Genomic DNA, 15,504 nt, shown 5'->3' on the forward strand with positions numbered 1-15,504 from the left:
GGTTGTCAAAGAAAAAACTGTGGAAGTTGGTTCTCTCCTTCCATCATCTGGATCCCAGGGTATAAATGAAGATATTCAGGCCCTCACACTTGGCTACAGCACCTTTTTTTCTTAGCCATTTCCCAGGCCCCTCCTCACAATCATTTCCTTCATATCTCTCCTCTTCATGTGTTTGTACAGTTGGTTAGAAATACAACTTTGTTAGTGACAAATGTTTTTGCCCCAACTATTGGCTGTGAATTACTTTTCCTACAATTTCTTTTTTTATTTCTAGCTCATTAATTTCCCCCCTTTTCTTATTAATATCCCCCTTCTTTGCTCTTCAGCTTCTTCAGTGCAATGCCCATCTTCATCATTGTGGTGTGTGTGTGTGTGTTAATGCACACTTGTGTGTATATGTTCATATATGTGTACATACATGTGGAGGTCAGAGATCAATGTCCAGTGTCTTACTCACTCACAATCCACTTTATATGGTGGTATTTTATTTGTACTGAAATGTGATTTTAATTATATGTTAATAAATAAAGTTGCCCGGGGGTCAGAGCTATTAGAGCCATAGCAAAAGCCGGGCAGTGGTGACACACACCTTTAATCCCAGCACTTGGTAGGCAGAGCTAGGAAGATCTCTGTGTGGCCAAGGATACAGCCAGCATTGGAGGCACAAGCCTTTAATCTCAATACCATAGAAGACCTGGAGGGCTGTACAACAGACAGTGATGAGGCAGTCATGTGGTTGGTTTTACAACCAATGAGAAGGCAGAACAGAAAGTCTATATAAAGACAAACAGACAGGAAGTAGCTCTCTTTCGGAGAGGTCTCTTGGCTGAAGAGGCTAACTTCAGCAGGAAGGGTAAGGCTCTTAGCTCTGATCTCTTGGCTTTCTTCTTTGCATTGGTTCTGTGTTTCTTATTTAATAAGACAGTTGGTTACATCTACAACTTTACTTTTTAAAATTGTCTTTCCACTATGTCAGAGTTCATTGAATAACAACAAAATCAGAAACTACCTAAGTTTCATTGGCTGTAGTTTGTTTGCTATCCAGCTGCTGGCAATCACTGATTCTTTTATTCCTATCTTAATAATAGTAACTGAGAGATCACATATGTATCCTACACATATTAATATAGAGTCATGCGTTTTACAGAATGTCTAAGAAAAGGTTAATGAGGCTGCAGAGAATAGGGAAGTTCTTCTGATAAAGGCAGATAGCTGGTACAAATGTCTGAACTTTTACAACTGGCATTCTGGTTTGTTACCAAGATAGATAGCCCAAAGACCTAGGGTAAAAACAAACACTACAAGTCTAAAAAAAAAAAAAAAGCAGTAGAACAGTTCCTAATGATATTCTGCTGTATTGGTAGATCAGTGCCTTATCCAGTCATCATCAGAGAAATTTCCTGTGGCAGCAGATGGGAACAAATGCAGAGAACCACAGCCAGACATTATGTGGAGAAAAAGTCTAAACTGGATGTCTCCATCAAATCCTTTTCCTCAGAGCTCTGGGAATCCTGTGGGAGATGAGGCAGAAAGATTGTAAGAGTCAGAGGGAAGGAAGAGCACCAGGAGAACAAGGCTCTCTGAATCAACTAAGCAGGGTGCATAGGAACCCACAGAAACTGAAGCAGTAAGCACAAAGCCTACGTGGGTCTGCATCAAGTCCTCTGCTTATAGTTTTAGCTATTAGCTTAGTATTTTTATGGGACTCCTGGCAGCAAGAACAAGTGGATTTCTGACTCTTGTACCTGCTCTTGGGACTCTTTTCCTCCTGTTGGGTTGTTGTGTCCAACTTCAATATGATAGTTTTTGCTTCATCTTATTTTATTTTATTTTGTCATGTTTGGTTGTTGTCTCTTGGAAACCTGTTCTTTTCTAATGAGAGACAGAAAGGGAGTGGATCTGGAGGGGAGGAAAGGTAGGGAGGAACTGAGAGGAGTAGAGGGGGGAAACTATAACCAGGATATATTATATGAGAAAAGAATCTATTTTCAATGAAATTGTTTTTTAAAAAAAGAAAATTTCTCTTTAGTAAATTATTCTTTACAAGGAACTTGACTAGTGAGTTATTTATTTATCATTGAATTTTAGTTATTTGGTCTTTGGATACATCATGAAACAAACGAATCCCAAATTTAAGTGGTTTGTGGGGAGATCTGCTCCCACTTTTTTCCCAGGGTTCTCTTGAGGAAAAAGGGCTAAGAGATATTAGGTAGAAAGACATAGGGGAGAGAAACAGATAGAAATACAGGATAGCCTTGGGAGGGCCTGGATCAACATCCACCAGCCCCTTCTGTCTCTTCTAAAGGGCCTTTTATAAGGAATGCCAAGTGGTGGAGCAAAAGACCTCCCCCAAGCACAGCCAAGTGCAGACCCTTCCAATCACCTGGTAAGCACATACATTGTCAAGCAATCCTCTAATGCAGCCCTGCTGGGCAAAGAAAGCTCAGGTCTCACTAGGAAATGTTTGTGGGCCTCCACAGTGGTTAAAATAATGGCCTTGCATTTAGCCTATGCTTGTGTATTTTGGCAATTCAAAGTCTTTGTGGCTGTGTAGCTCTTCTCCATAGTCAGGCTTGCCCATGTGTTGTAGGCAACTGTTGGTCAGCAAATCATTCTGCTACCAATGGCCAATATTTTGCTGGCTGGCTTAGGTGACCAGACATCTCTCACCATTCAACAGGCATACGTGGGAATGGTCACATGGTAGTGATTTCAATAGTTCTCAGAACAGCATGAGAGGGGAAAAGTCACACAAACAAGTTATTTTCAGGCATCTTCTTAAAACATATTGCATAAAACAGATCAAACAGTCAATCCTAGAGTGACTGTGGTGAATAGAGTCTACTTCTGAATGGGAAGAGCTGCAAAGTTTACATCACAAAGGGACATGGGTAAAGAGATGGCAAGAATTCTTGGTTATTCTTTTCAAATATTCAACTTTAGGGTACTTCCTACCAAGATTGTTACATACCTTGATCTTCTGCTAGCCCCATTTAGAATACCTAGTTTCTGTAATTTGTGGGTGCAGTTACTTACTGGCATATACATCCAAGTTGCTGCCTGTCTGGACTTTCTAAAGTTTACACACTGACTAGACTCTCTGTCTGACCACCTGATAGTGTATCCCATTATCTCAAAAGCCTCTACTTCATCACTTTGGCTACTAGGCATTCACCTTGACACAAAACATGGTAGCCTCCTGCCTTCCCCAGCTTGTCTTGCTACTTTTACCCAGGTGGCTAGGTTAATATTAACTTTCTGACCATCTCTCTGTGCCGTTTCTGGCCCAATTCCACCACTGATCTATTCAGTCATCTTACCCCCATTTACCTTCTGGTCTGAAAACCTGCTTCTCCATGTATTTTGTCTAGACTTGAAGAGTTAGTTGTATCTTAACATCATTCCATTTCAATTTTTCTTCCTTAGTATGCTTGTATAATTTTGTCTAAAAATGATGCAGAACATTAAAATATCCAGATCAGCCAAGCTTTAGCCTGCCATTTCCGGACAATTGGGCCATTTCTGGAGGAAGTGTCACTAGGACACATTACACTGTCAGTCTGAGATCTATTTCCAGTATAATTCATGATACAATATATGTCTATGCTTTTTTTATCCTGCAGCACACTTGTGTGTATGTGTGCACATGTGGGAGCATATGTAAAGATGCTGGGGGGGACTAACAAATGAACCAAGACCATAGAGGGAGAAAAAGAACATGAAAGGGTGTCTAAGGGAGAAAGTATCGAAAGACAGATGCTTTTCCAGCCTGTAAATTTGTGAGCATGTCTGTGAAGTTGTCTATTATACACTCATGTTTTATCAGTCACTCAACATGTGTTTATTGGGTGCCTGGTATGACACTCACATCATGCTCAAGGTTATGAAGCTGACCCCAGGCATGAGTATTGCACTGCATATGATTCTATCCCTGGCCTGGGAAGAGTCAGGCAGGCGTAACTGAAGGTAAAGGAAAAGAGACAAGAGGCTCCCATGTGGGGCTCTAGCTGATTGAAACCATACTCTTTCCTGTGAAACACTCATTCTGACTTTACTGCCAGGAGATAAAACAGCCTCTTCTTCCCCTTGCTTATGTGGAGATATTATATAGGTAATACAACTGTCACTAGATGGAATTTAGGGGTAAGATGGAGCCTCTTCCCCGTGGTTCTCAAGCACTAAGCCATCTGGGTGATTAAATAAGCTGCATTTGGGGAGGGTTGCTTGGAGAGTCTTGAGAGCCAGTTCCACATTTGGAAGCAAAGGGGCAAAGTGTCATGTAAACCAGGAGATTTTGTGCTTTCAGAGCACGAGAATCAGCTTCAGAACTGGGTTGAATGGGCTTGTCAGGAAGATGTGCACAGAACCGATAGAATGAGCCCAATTCTCTTCTTACCATATCACTTTCCATGAAAGCAGATGGAAAAAATTAGTTGACACTCAACCTCCAGGGTGCTCTCTTTCACCTGGGTTCTTGGTTATCATTATTAAAATGAACACTAACATTCTGTTCTTCTTGTGTATTCGTGTAGCACTAGACAACTTACTGCTTTATTTAATGCTCAAAACAAGTCAGTTTAGTAGGCATTATTACCTCACATTTGAAAATAAATAAACCTTACCAAGTTCTATAGATCTCCACCTTTCACTGCCTGTATTGTCTGATGACCATCTTGGCATTAATACTATGCATTTGACTAGAATCTATAAATAAACTGGTCTACTTTTGTATGAATCTATTTCTGAAACAACCTTGATAAATATCTGTTGTGATATATTATGTACCCTAATAAACTTGTCTGGGGATCAGAGGACAGAGCCAATCACTAGATTAGACATAGAGACCAGACAGTAGTGGCACACACCCTTAATCCTATCACTTGGGAGGCAGAGATCTGTCTGGATCTCTGTGAGTTCAAGGTCACATTGGAGACAAAGTCCAGCAGTGGTGGCACATGCTTTTAATACCAGCACTTGAGATCTCATGCCTTTGTTTGGAAAGCACACACGCCATTAATCCCAGGACATGATATGGCTGAGTGGAGAAGGTATAAAAGGCCTGAGGAGACAGGAACCAAGCAAGAGTTCAACTGAGACCCTCAGGGGTGAGGACTCAGAGGCTTTCAGTCTGAGAATTTGTGCAAACAGAATCGGCTGAGGAGTTTGCCAGGTGAAGTTGGCTGTGGCTTATTTTACTTCTCTGGTCTTTCAGCCTTCGCCCCAATATCTGGCTCCAGGTTTTTTTTATTATTATTAATTAGACCATTTAAGATTCATGTTACAAATATCTACTAGACTTTTTTTTCTGAGTGTACCTCTGAACAGAGGTTTGGGAAACACCTGGTTTTAAACTCAAAGGCTTGAGTTAAAGTCATATCTTGCCTACGCTATGTACTGATTAACTTCGTTCATCTATGAACAGAAATAATCACCTAGTTAGAGAGTTGCTATGATGACAAGGTGAAATGATGGATTTGAATAATCTTAGAAAAGTCCATATTTCATCCAACAAATGAAATTTGTTACTTTTTTATGCCCATAATTTTGCTTGCATAGTGGGTACACTAGGGAACAGAAAAGGGCCCTGCCTCTTCCCCCATGATGCTTATAGCTTAGTAGAAGGGGAAAATAACCTTAGGCTGGAACAAGTGTTAAGAAGTTCAGAACGCATGTCCAGTCAAAAGATTTTTAAAAAAATAACAAAACATTCCTTAATTGAAATCAGTAATGTTTATTTAAATATTTTAAGAATATTTTAAGCATTCAAACTAATGCAATAAACCCATGGTAAAAATAAAAATGTTAAATATTGTCATGATCATTGTTACTCAGTTTTCTTTTCCCTTCAGCTATAATATGGCTAAGAGAGTTGCTTCAGCTCACAAACATGCAAGTGTACAGATCCACTCAAACACATGTGCCTGTCTGTCCACGTGGAAGAACTTGGCTAGTTGTGGATAGGATGAGCCCACATAGAGGAAACAGCATTTTCAAAGGCTCTGAGATAGCAAAGTGCTTATAATATTCCAAGATCAGCAAGAGAGTGAATTTTGGACAGTGGTGACCATCTGGAAAGAGGTTGGTGTGGACAGTGGTCAGAAACAATCCCAAGGGTCTGATGACGAAGCAAAGGGTTTGGGTTGTATTCTGAGCATAGTGAAAAACCATGGAAAAGATTTTAAGCAGTCAAGTGACTGGTATTTATGATTTTAAAGAATGTTGTTGTGGTTATCAGTAATGAGGAGATGATAGGTAAGCAAGAAAAAGACATGCCAGAACCCAGCTAAGCAACTGTCCAGGCCAGAAGGGGTAGTCTCAGTATGCTGGCTAGTTCTTATGCTAATATGACACAGGCTAGAGTCTTCTGAGAGGAGGGAACATCAATTGAGAAAATGCCTCCGTAAGATAGGGCTATAGGCAACCCTGTAAGGTATTTTCTTGATTAGTGATTGATGGGGAGGGCTCAGCCCATTGTGGGTGGGACCATCTTTAGGCTGGTGGTCCTGGGAGCTGTAAGAAAACAGACTGAGCAAGCTGTGAGGTATTGTGGGATATTTTGGTCACACTCTGACACTCCTGAGACTGCCAGTTAAATTAAACCTTGAATCAGAGGGCAGAGTCAACATTCAGCTGGCCATAATTAACCATAGAGTTTTTGGCAGACTCCGATTAGGATAGAGAGATACAGGAAGGAATAGAGAGAGGCTTAGAAAGATTCACAGGCCTTTTCAATCTCGGAAGGTGGAGAGCCAGGGTCAGCCTATTGTTTCTCTGTCTCTCTGTGGATCTATCAGGTTTCTACCCCAATATCTGACTCCTGAATTTTTATTGATAAAAGAATAACTTAGGCCAGGCAGTGGTGGCACACGCTTTTAATCCCGGCACTCGGGAGGCAGAGCCAGGTGGATCTCTGTGAGTTCGAGGCCAGCCTGAGCTACCAAGTGAGTTCCAGGAAAGGCGCAAAGCTACACAGAGAAACCCTGTCTCAAAAAACCAAAAAAAAAAAAAAAGAATAACTTAGATAAATGCTTCATCTGGATCCTCCCCACATTGGGTACCAAATGTAGTCGGACTTTCCTTTGGCCCATCAGATCACAAATAATGACACGGAGACTTATTATTAATTATGAAAGCTTGGCCTTAGCCTGGTTTTTCCCAGCTAGCTCTTATAACTCAAATTAACCTGTTGTTTTTTTTTTAATCTATGTTCTGCCACATGGCTCGGTTACCTCTCCTCTCTACCATATGTCCAACTTCTTCAGTGTCTTACTGGCATCTCCTACACACCTAGATTCTCACCCGGAGTTCCTCTCTCTACCCAGAAGTCCCGTCTAGTCTCTCCTGCCCAGCTATTGGCCATTCAGCTTTTTATTAATCACAGTGACATATCTTCACACAGTATCAACAAATATTCTGCAATAGTGAGGAGCAAGCCAGTAAGCAGCACTCCTCCATGGCCTGTGCATCAGCTGCTGCTTCCAGGTCCCTTCCCTGTTTGAGTTCCTGCCCTGACTTCCTTTGATGATGAACTGTCTTGTGGAAGGGTAGGCAAAGTATACTTTATTCTCAATTCTGTCTTGGTTATAGTGTTTATCACAGCAATAGAAACCCTAACTAAGACATTTAGTCTGTACCTTACGACTATTTGTATATCAACTGAGGTACCCAGAATACAGGGTGGACTTCTGTCATTCTCAGTATGACCTAGAATAAGCTAGTCTGTCTCTCTGATCTTTGATGTTCCCGTGTGTAAATTGTAGAGAAGATTTTTAACTATTGTGAGTTAGGTAATGTGTGTAAAAAAACCAATGGTAAATGCTAAAATAACACACACACACACACACACACACACACACACACACACACACACACACACACAAGAAAGAGAGAGAGATACCAGTTCATGTTTATCTCTGTATTTCTGTCACTACCTAAAGGAACCCCTGTTGTCATGTAAGTGCTAAGGAGAGATACGTTGAGGTAAAGTCTCACTGGAGTGCCACCAATGGTTTATGTATGCTAAGTTGTTTTTCTCTTTAGCTGGGATGATCCCATTAATTATACTTTCTAAGTACATATTTCTCAAAGTTAGCCATTGCTTCTCAGCCCCACCCTGACCCTGTTTTTCATAAACTTTTGCAATAATATATAATTCATCTTCTTGGCCCTGGTTCTTTCCACCACATGCTATTCTACATATTGCTGTCGCCTCGTTTTAAAAACAAGCTAGTCCTCTAACTCCTGCTTTCCAAACTTTAAGTGACTTGAAACAAACTGTTTAATCTGTCGGTTTCTTCACTGTAGATGACAATGTATATCAATCAATGTGATTTTACTGACTGGAACATGCAGTACTCTATCCACAAGCATAATATGGTCAGTAATCACTGTGAATGGAGAATGTTTTACCTGCTGGATACATCTGAATTCATCTCACACCTTCCAAAGCTCTAAAAAAATGGGCTGCCACTATTGCCTTTCTATAGATTGTGGAGCGACATAGGATAAAACCCACTCAGGATCAAGCAGTTAACAAACTATGAAACTTGTGTTTAGGCCCAGACAGTCTATATTCAAATTTTGATCTCTTATAACAAATAGAGAAGGGAACTGGGTACGTGGAGTCTGGCAAGGTCTAATGGGGTGCTCTGCTGTAAGGACTGCTAATGCCTCCTTCTTTCCATTCCCATGGCACACCTTGTGTCAGAAGAGGGCAAACCAAAGCACTGTGCCTCACAGGTGGTGGTGCACTGGGGCTGGGGCTGGTGTGCACTGGTTTTCAAAAGCCAATCTTGCACTTCTCGTCCCAACTCCACATGCAGTAGTGTCACACTGGTAGCTTGAAACTTACTATGGAAACTAATAAACAAAACAAGAAGAGGCAGTGCCAAAATGAGTCCCAAACTTTGCTCTTCCCTCCCTCCCTTCCATCCATTGATCCGTTTTTTTTCTTCCTTCCCTCCTTCTTTCCTGAAGCTAGTTTGACGTAGATTTACATCATTTGCAACCCAAGGAGATCAGTCAGTGGAATCTATTGCTTCAGAGATTCTAAGGAAAGCTAAACATGAGGAAACATACCATCAACCATGGCCTGCAAAATTAAGTATGGAGACTTCTAATTATTTTAACTATCTGACCTTACTATTGGGAAGTTCTGCTCTTCTCTGCAGAACCTTTTATTTAAGCCCTGCTGTCTTTTACGCTTAGCATAGAGTCTGGGGTAAGCAGTGGAGGACCAGGTGCACAGGTTCTACCAAATAAGCGCTGGACCTATGAGCTATGTTGTATATGTGAAAACTGACCAATGGAGGCTGCTGCTGCCATTGTTGTTTCTTCTGTAGCTGTAGCAACTAGACAACTTGACTCTTGCCCAAGACTGCGACAGCAAAATGAAACAAAGCAAAGGACTTCTCCTCTCTTTCGCAGATGGCAATGTGGGTGGTCACAAAGACCCATAAGAATTTGTTTAGTTTCTAAGACTCAACATCATAAAAGTTGGTTAGGCAACAATGCTTTATGCATGCATTCCATCTTAAAATTCTCCAAGTACAAAGTTTTAAGAATGCATTACTTCTTTTGAGCCTCGTAATACCAACAGTCAAGAAACACAGACACAGGGAGGTGAGTGACCTGCTCAATATCACCGCCATGTGACAACAGAATTGGACTAATAACTCAGATCTGTAGTGTCTAGCATCCATCTGACACAGCCATGTGCTGTTGGTAGGTTTCAGATATTTTTTCTCTAGGTGGTCTACATGACTGTTCTATTGCTTGAGCAACTAGTCAAAATAAAAAGCATATTTAAAAACTGTAACAGGTCAAGGATATATCTCAGTGGTACAGCACTTGTCTAGCCTGTATGAGGCTCTGGGCTCCATTGCTAGCACCAAAACCCAAATTGTAACATTTTTCTCCTTCAGATTTGAGTCCATCCGCGTTAAAGCTTAGCCAGTACTGGAGAGAATGAGAAATGGTAGTGTGAATATCATAAATACTTGGTTGTCTGAGAAGAAGAGCTGAGAGGTGTATTTTATCTTCTTTTTCAGAGAGGACAGAAATACGAGTAGATGGCATAGAAAAATTTCCGCCCTGCTAGATATATTTTAGAAAATTAGATAATGTGTACCTAAGACATCTCAGATCAAATCAGAGAGGTAACCAGCACATATCACACATGCCCTACTTATCAGGACATTTGTTCCTTTAACAAATATTCATTGAAAACTGAGTATTTGCTCAGCACCTCATACCCAGTACTGAGAATTCATGGATATGCAAGATAGAATTTCTATTTATAGTTAAGATTTAGCCACAAATGACAGGATTCTGAATGGTACTGGACTTAGGCATTGGTCTGCTCATAATCATCTAAAAGACAGACTTTCAATTATTTTGAGTGTTAAACATAAGGGAGAAAAAACAAAACAAAACAAACAAATGCGCACACACACACACACACACACACAAGAAAAAAAAAAAAAACTTTTGTGGAGTATCTGGCCAGTCTTGGCTGTCAATGTGGCTGCATCAAGAATCAACTAAAGCACAAGCCACTGGGCATCCCTGTGAGGAGTTTTCTTGATTAGATTATTTGAAGCAGAAGATTCACATAAATATGGTGGCACCTTCTGATGAAAGACATGAATAGAAAAGGGAAACTTTGCTTTTTGCCTGCTAGCCCTCATACTTGTAAGCGCATGCATCTATCCCTTTGCTGAGGCATTTCTTTATCAGTGTTAGAACAAATTTCTTTAGGCTTCCAATGAAAACTGAAGACCAGCAGCTCAGCAGGAATACTCAGCAGGAATACTCGGCAGGAATACCCCAGTGCCAGATAGGGACAGCTGAGACATTCAGCTTCATGAACTCAATGCTGACTAGATTCTCAGCCTTTCCAGGGTGAGAACTGGCATTGTTCAACTACATTGACCATAAGCTAATAAACCCTCGCGGGGTGTGTGTGTGTGTGTGTGTGTGTGTGTGTGTGTGTGTGTGTGTGTGTGTGTGTTCATTCTCTCAATTCTGTTCTTTTAGAGAATCCTAGCTAATACAAGAAAACTATTGATCAGAAAATTCAAATTCTTCCATTAGGACTTAAGAGTGCTTAATCATTCTTTTGGTATGTCTCAAGATCATCTAGGTTGGCAGTTCTTTCTTGCCTAAATTCAGGAATTCATTTGTATTCAACAATCCTTAGAGATGGAAAAATAAGATGGAAGGGCCTCCATCTAATGGGCATGTAGCCAGATACTTTTAGGTTTGTATTCAGAGTGCTATAAAGATAACTGGAAGTACCTTTAACATCTGAACGTGTCTAAGAAGCTGGGATAGCATAGGAGGTTGAGTGATTACAAGGTGCTAGAATTTCCACAAGAGTAACACTAAGTGTTTTCAAGGGAGAGATTTCTCCAAGTTTGTTTTGCTTTCTGCAGTAGTTTTATCTACCCATAGTCCAAAAGCATTAAATGGAACTTTCTAGCAATAAATAACTCACAAGTTTTCTTATGTGCCCATTCTTCATAGCATGGTAAATTCCTCACTGCTCTAGCATGAATCTTCCCTCTTTCTGGAATAGTCACACTGCAAGCATGACCTTCCTGTTAGTCACTGGGTTCTCTTGGTTATCAGATCCACTGTCACTGTATCCAAGCCCTGTGATCAAGTGATCCATAGCTTACTTAATAGTGTCCTCAAAGAGCAAGAATAGTGACAGTAGCATGCCAAAGAGATGACTGAGTGCCTAAGGGAGTTTTATTTAAGCAAAAATGTAAAGATACAATAAAAATATTTTGAGAGAGAGACAAGTCTTTATTCCAACAGCTATTACATTGTAGTTGCTTTATTGTATTATTCTAACAGTACATTGCTATAATTGTTTCACATTATTATTATTTTCTTCCTTGTTATAGCTGAATAAAACTCCGTTTTTATATATGCCAGATTTTCTTTACTTACTTCTTGATGGACACTTAAGCTGAGTCCATAACTTGGATATAGCAAATAGCACCACAGTATACACAGACGAATGGGTTCCCCTAGTAGGTTGACCTAGATTTGCTTGGGTATATTCACAGACATTGTATGTATGGATGGATCCTACAATAGTTCTGTTTTTATTTTTTGTAGAATATCCATACAGACTTCTACACTGGCTGTAACAGTTCATGTTTCCACCAGCAGTGAATAAAGGTTTCCCTTTCCTCAAACCCTCCTAAGTATTTGCTATCATTTACTTTTTTGATAACAGCCATTCTGACCTGGATGGGATGGCATCTCACAGCAGTTTTTATTTACATTTTCCTGATGGCTAAGGATGAACATTTCTTCATAGATTTATGTTCTTCACCTTCTGAGCAGTGTCTGATCATTACATTTGCTCATTTAGTGATCAAATTGTCTTATATGTTTAGTTTTTGAGTTCTTTATGTAGTATAGATATTAATCCTCTGTCTGATATATAGCAAGCAAAGATTTTTCTCCCATTCTGTAGGTTCTTCATTCTGCTAGTTGTTTCATTTGTTATGTATATACTTTTTAAAATACAGTCTCATTTGCTAAGTCTTTGAATTACTTTCTGAGATGTTGGAGTCCTCTTCAGAAAGCCTTTGCTTATGACTGCAGTCTCAGTTTCCTCAAACAAGTTTCAAGTGTTATTTTATACATTAGGTTTATTGATCCAGTTTGAACTGTCTTTGGTACAAAGTGAGTGATGGAATCTCTTGCATTTTTACACATGTAGATATCCAAGGATCTGGTAAAGTGCCTCTTTTTTCCAATGTATACTTTTAACACATTTGTTGGAGACTAAGCGCTTGGCAGGCCACAGGTTTTACTTTTGGGTCCTCGATTCTATTTCATTAGTCCATGTCTGGTTTTGTGCCAGCTGTTTTTGCTACTGTGGCTTTGCATTGTAGTAAAACATGAAATTAGGCAAAATATCCCGAGCATTTGATCTCTTTTCTTAGAATTGCCTTAGAAATTTGGGACCTTTTGTTGTTTCACATTTAACTTGGGGTGACCTTTACTATTTTTGTGAAGGATGCCACTGGAATTGTGTTTGGGATTGCACTAAATCTATAGCCTGCCTTTACTAGAACAGCATTTTCACTGATTAATTCCGGCAGTCTACGAGCATGGGTGGTCCATCCACTTTTTAGTGTCTTCTTCGGTCTTTCAAAATTTTAACTGTTTCTACGAGCATGGGTGGTCCATCCACTTTTTAGTGTCTTCTTCGGTCTTTCAAAATTTTAACTGTTGATGGTTTTCACCTCTTTTGCTAGGTTTATTCCTAAGTATTTTATTTTTCATGAAGCCATTGTGAAATACTTTTTTTCTGATTTCTTTCTTTCTTTCTTTTTTTTTTTTTTTTTTTTTTTTTTTGGTTTTTCAAGACAGGGTTTCTCTGTGTAGTTTTGGTGCCTGTCCTGGATCTCTCTCTGTAGAACAGGCTGGCCTCAAACTCACAGAGATCCGCCTGGCTCTGCCTCCCCAGTGCTGGGATTAAAAGTGTGCACCACTACCACCTGGCTTCTGATTTATTTCTTGACAACTAATTGAAAAGCTGATTTCTGAATGGTGCCTTTATATCCTGACACTTTACTGAGAGTGTGTTGTCTTTGTGTGTATGTGAAGGATTTAGAATCTTTTCAGTATAGGACCAAATCATTTGTGACAAGGATGCTTTGAATTCTCTCTTCATTTGTATACCTTTTATTTCTTTCTCTTGCCTTATTACTGTGGCCAAGATTTCAAGAATTGTATCGAGTGGAGAAAATAGATGCCCTTGTCTTCCTCTTGACTTCAGTGGAAATATTTTCAGTTTTTTCCCATTAGGCATAATATTGACTAGAGATTTGTCAGATATGGCTTTATTTTGTTGAAGTATAGTCCTTATATTACTATTTTTGTTTTTGTTTGTTTGTTTGTTTTTAGGGCTTTTACCATAAGGTAAAATTTAAACTTATCAAAAACCTTCTCTCTATCTGTGGGGTGACCATATTATTTCTACTTTTGAGTCTATTTATAAAGCAGCTGTATTCTTTTTTTTTTTTTTTTTTTTTTTTTTTTTTTTTTATTTTGCTATAACTCTATCAGTTTATTCTTTAAGGTATTTTTTTATTTTCACAACAATACTCATAAGTGTCTTTGCTCTCATATAGAATTGGAGGTATAGGGTCAAAGTCACTTTCAATCTGAAGCTTATATTCTAATGCAAGAACAAACAATACCACTAATAAAACAACAACAACAAAACCTACCTATGAAGCACAAGTTTCATGCTCCTGATCTGAAAATCTGGAATTTGAAAGACTCCACAAAAATCAAAGATTTTTTCCCCTTGTTTTGGTTTTTCAAGACAGGGTTTCTCCATGTAGTTTTGGTGCCTGCCCTGGATCTCGCTCTGTAGACCAGGCTGGCCTCAAACTCACAGAGATCCGCCTGGCTCTGCCTCCCTAGTGCTGGAATTAAAGGCGTGCACCACCACTGCATGGCGAAATCAAAGCAGCTGTATTCTTAATTATAATTAATTTAATCACACCCAGCTAGTGGCTCCCATGATGGAAAGCGAAGTATAATCACCCTCTACATAAAATATATTATAAATACATAAACTGTTAAACTGGATATGTCTCTGCAATAGCTATCAAGTTGAGGACTTAAGACTCCAGATCCTCTCTACCTGTCCCCAAACCCAGGATGCTGACATTTATCCTGGTAGATGAACTCTGGAGAACATAAACTCTTCCTTCACCTAGTTATGTGGTCTTGTATATACAATCTCATTTAGCTAGGTTTCTTTATCTTCAAAATACAGGGTCTGAATCCAGTAATTTCTGAACTCTCATTTAGCTTTGACATTCTAGTACTATGCATAAACTATCCTATATTTCCTTGCAAATTTAAGCATGACAAAACGTTTAGGGGTAAAATGAAAAGTTGCCTTTTCACTCACCCCTTTTACCCCACGGAGATCTGTGAACTGTTGCATGAATCCTGATTGGGTCTTATTAATAGATACCCAGAGTTAGATATCATGGTGAAAGTTGAAAGATCAGAGAAGCTGAGCAGTGTTCTCCTACCTCTATGCAAACCTCAGCCAAAATGGGTCCTGACTCCTGTCTCCTCTCACCTTATATTCCTCTCTCTGCCCAGCCATATCACTTCCTGTTTCTACCTCCCTAGTGTTGGGATTAAAGGTGTGTGACACCGCTGCCTGACTCTGTTTCTCTTTTAGGCTGGATCAATCTTGTGTAGTCTGGGGTGGTCCTGAACTCGAGATCTGTCTGCCTCTGCCTCCCAAGTTCTGGGAGTAAAGATGTGTGCCTGGCCTCTGTGGCTAACTAGTGGCTTAGCTCCACACTTTGATCTTCAGGAAAGCTTTATTTGTTAGGTCACAAACAAAATATCACCACAGTGGACTGCAACTGGATTTGATTTGCATAGCTGTAACATCACATTAAAAGGGATAGCTTAGCACTCTCTCGAACATGCTAAGGAAAC

Source organism: Peromyscus californicus, unplaced genomic scaffold (assembly GCF_007827085.1).
Source record: "Peromyscus californicus insignis strain IS unplaced genomic scaffold, ASM782708v3 Scaffold_9__1_contigs__length_137607984, whole genome shotgun sequence".
Lineage (NCBI taxonomy): Eukaryota > Metazoa > Chordata > Mammalia > Rodentia > Cricetidae > Peromyscus > Peromyscus californicus.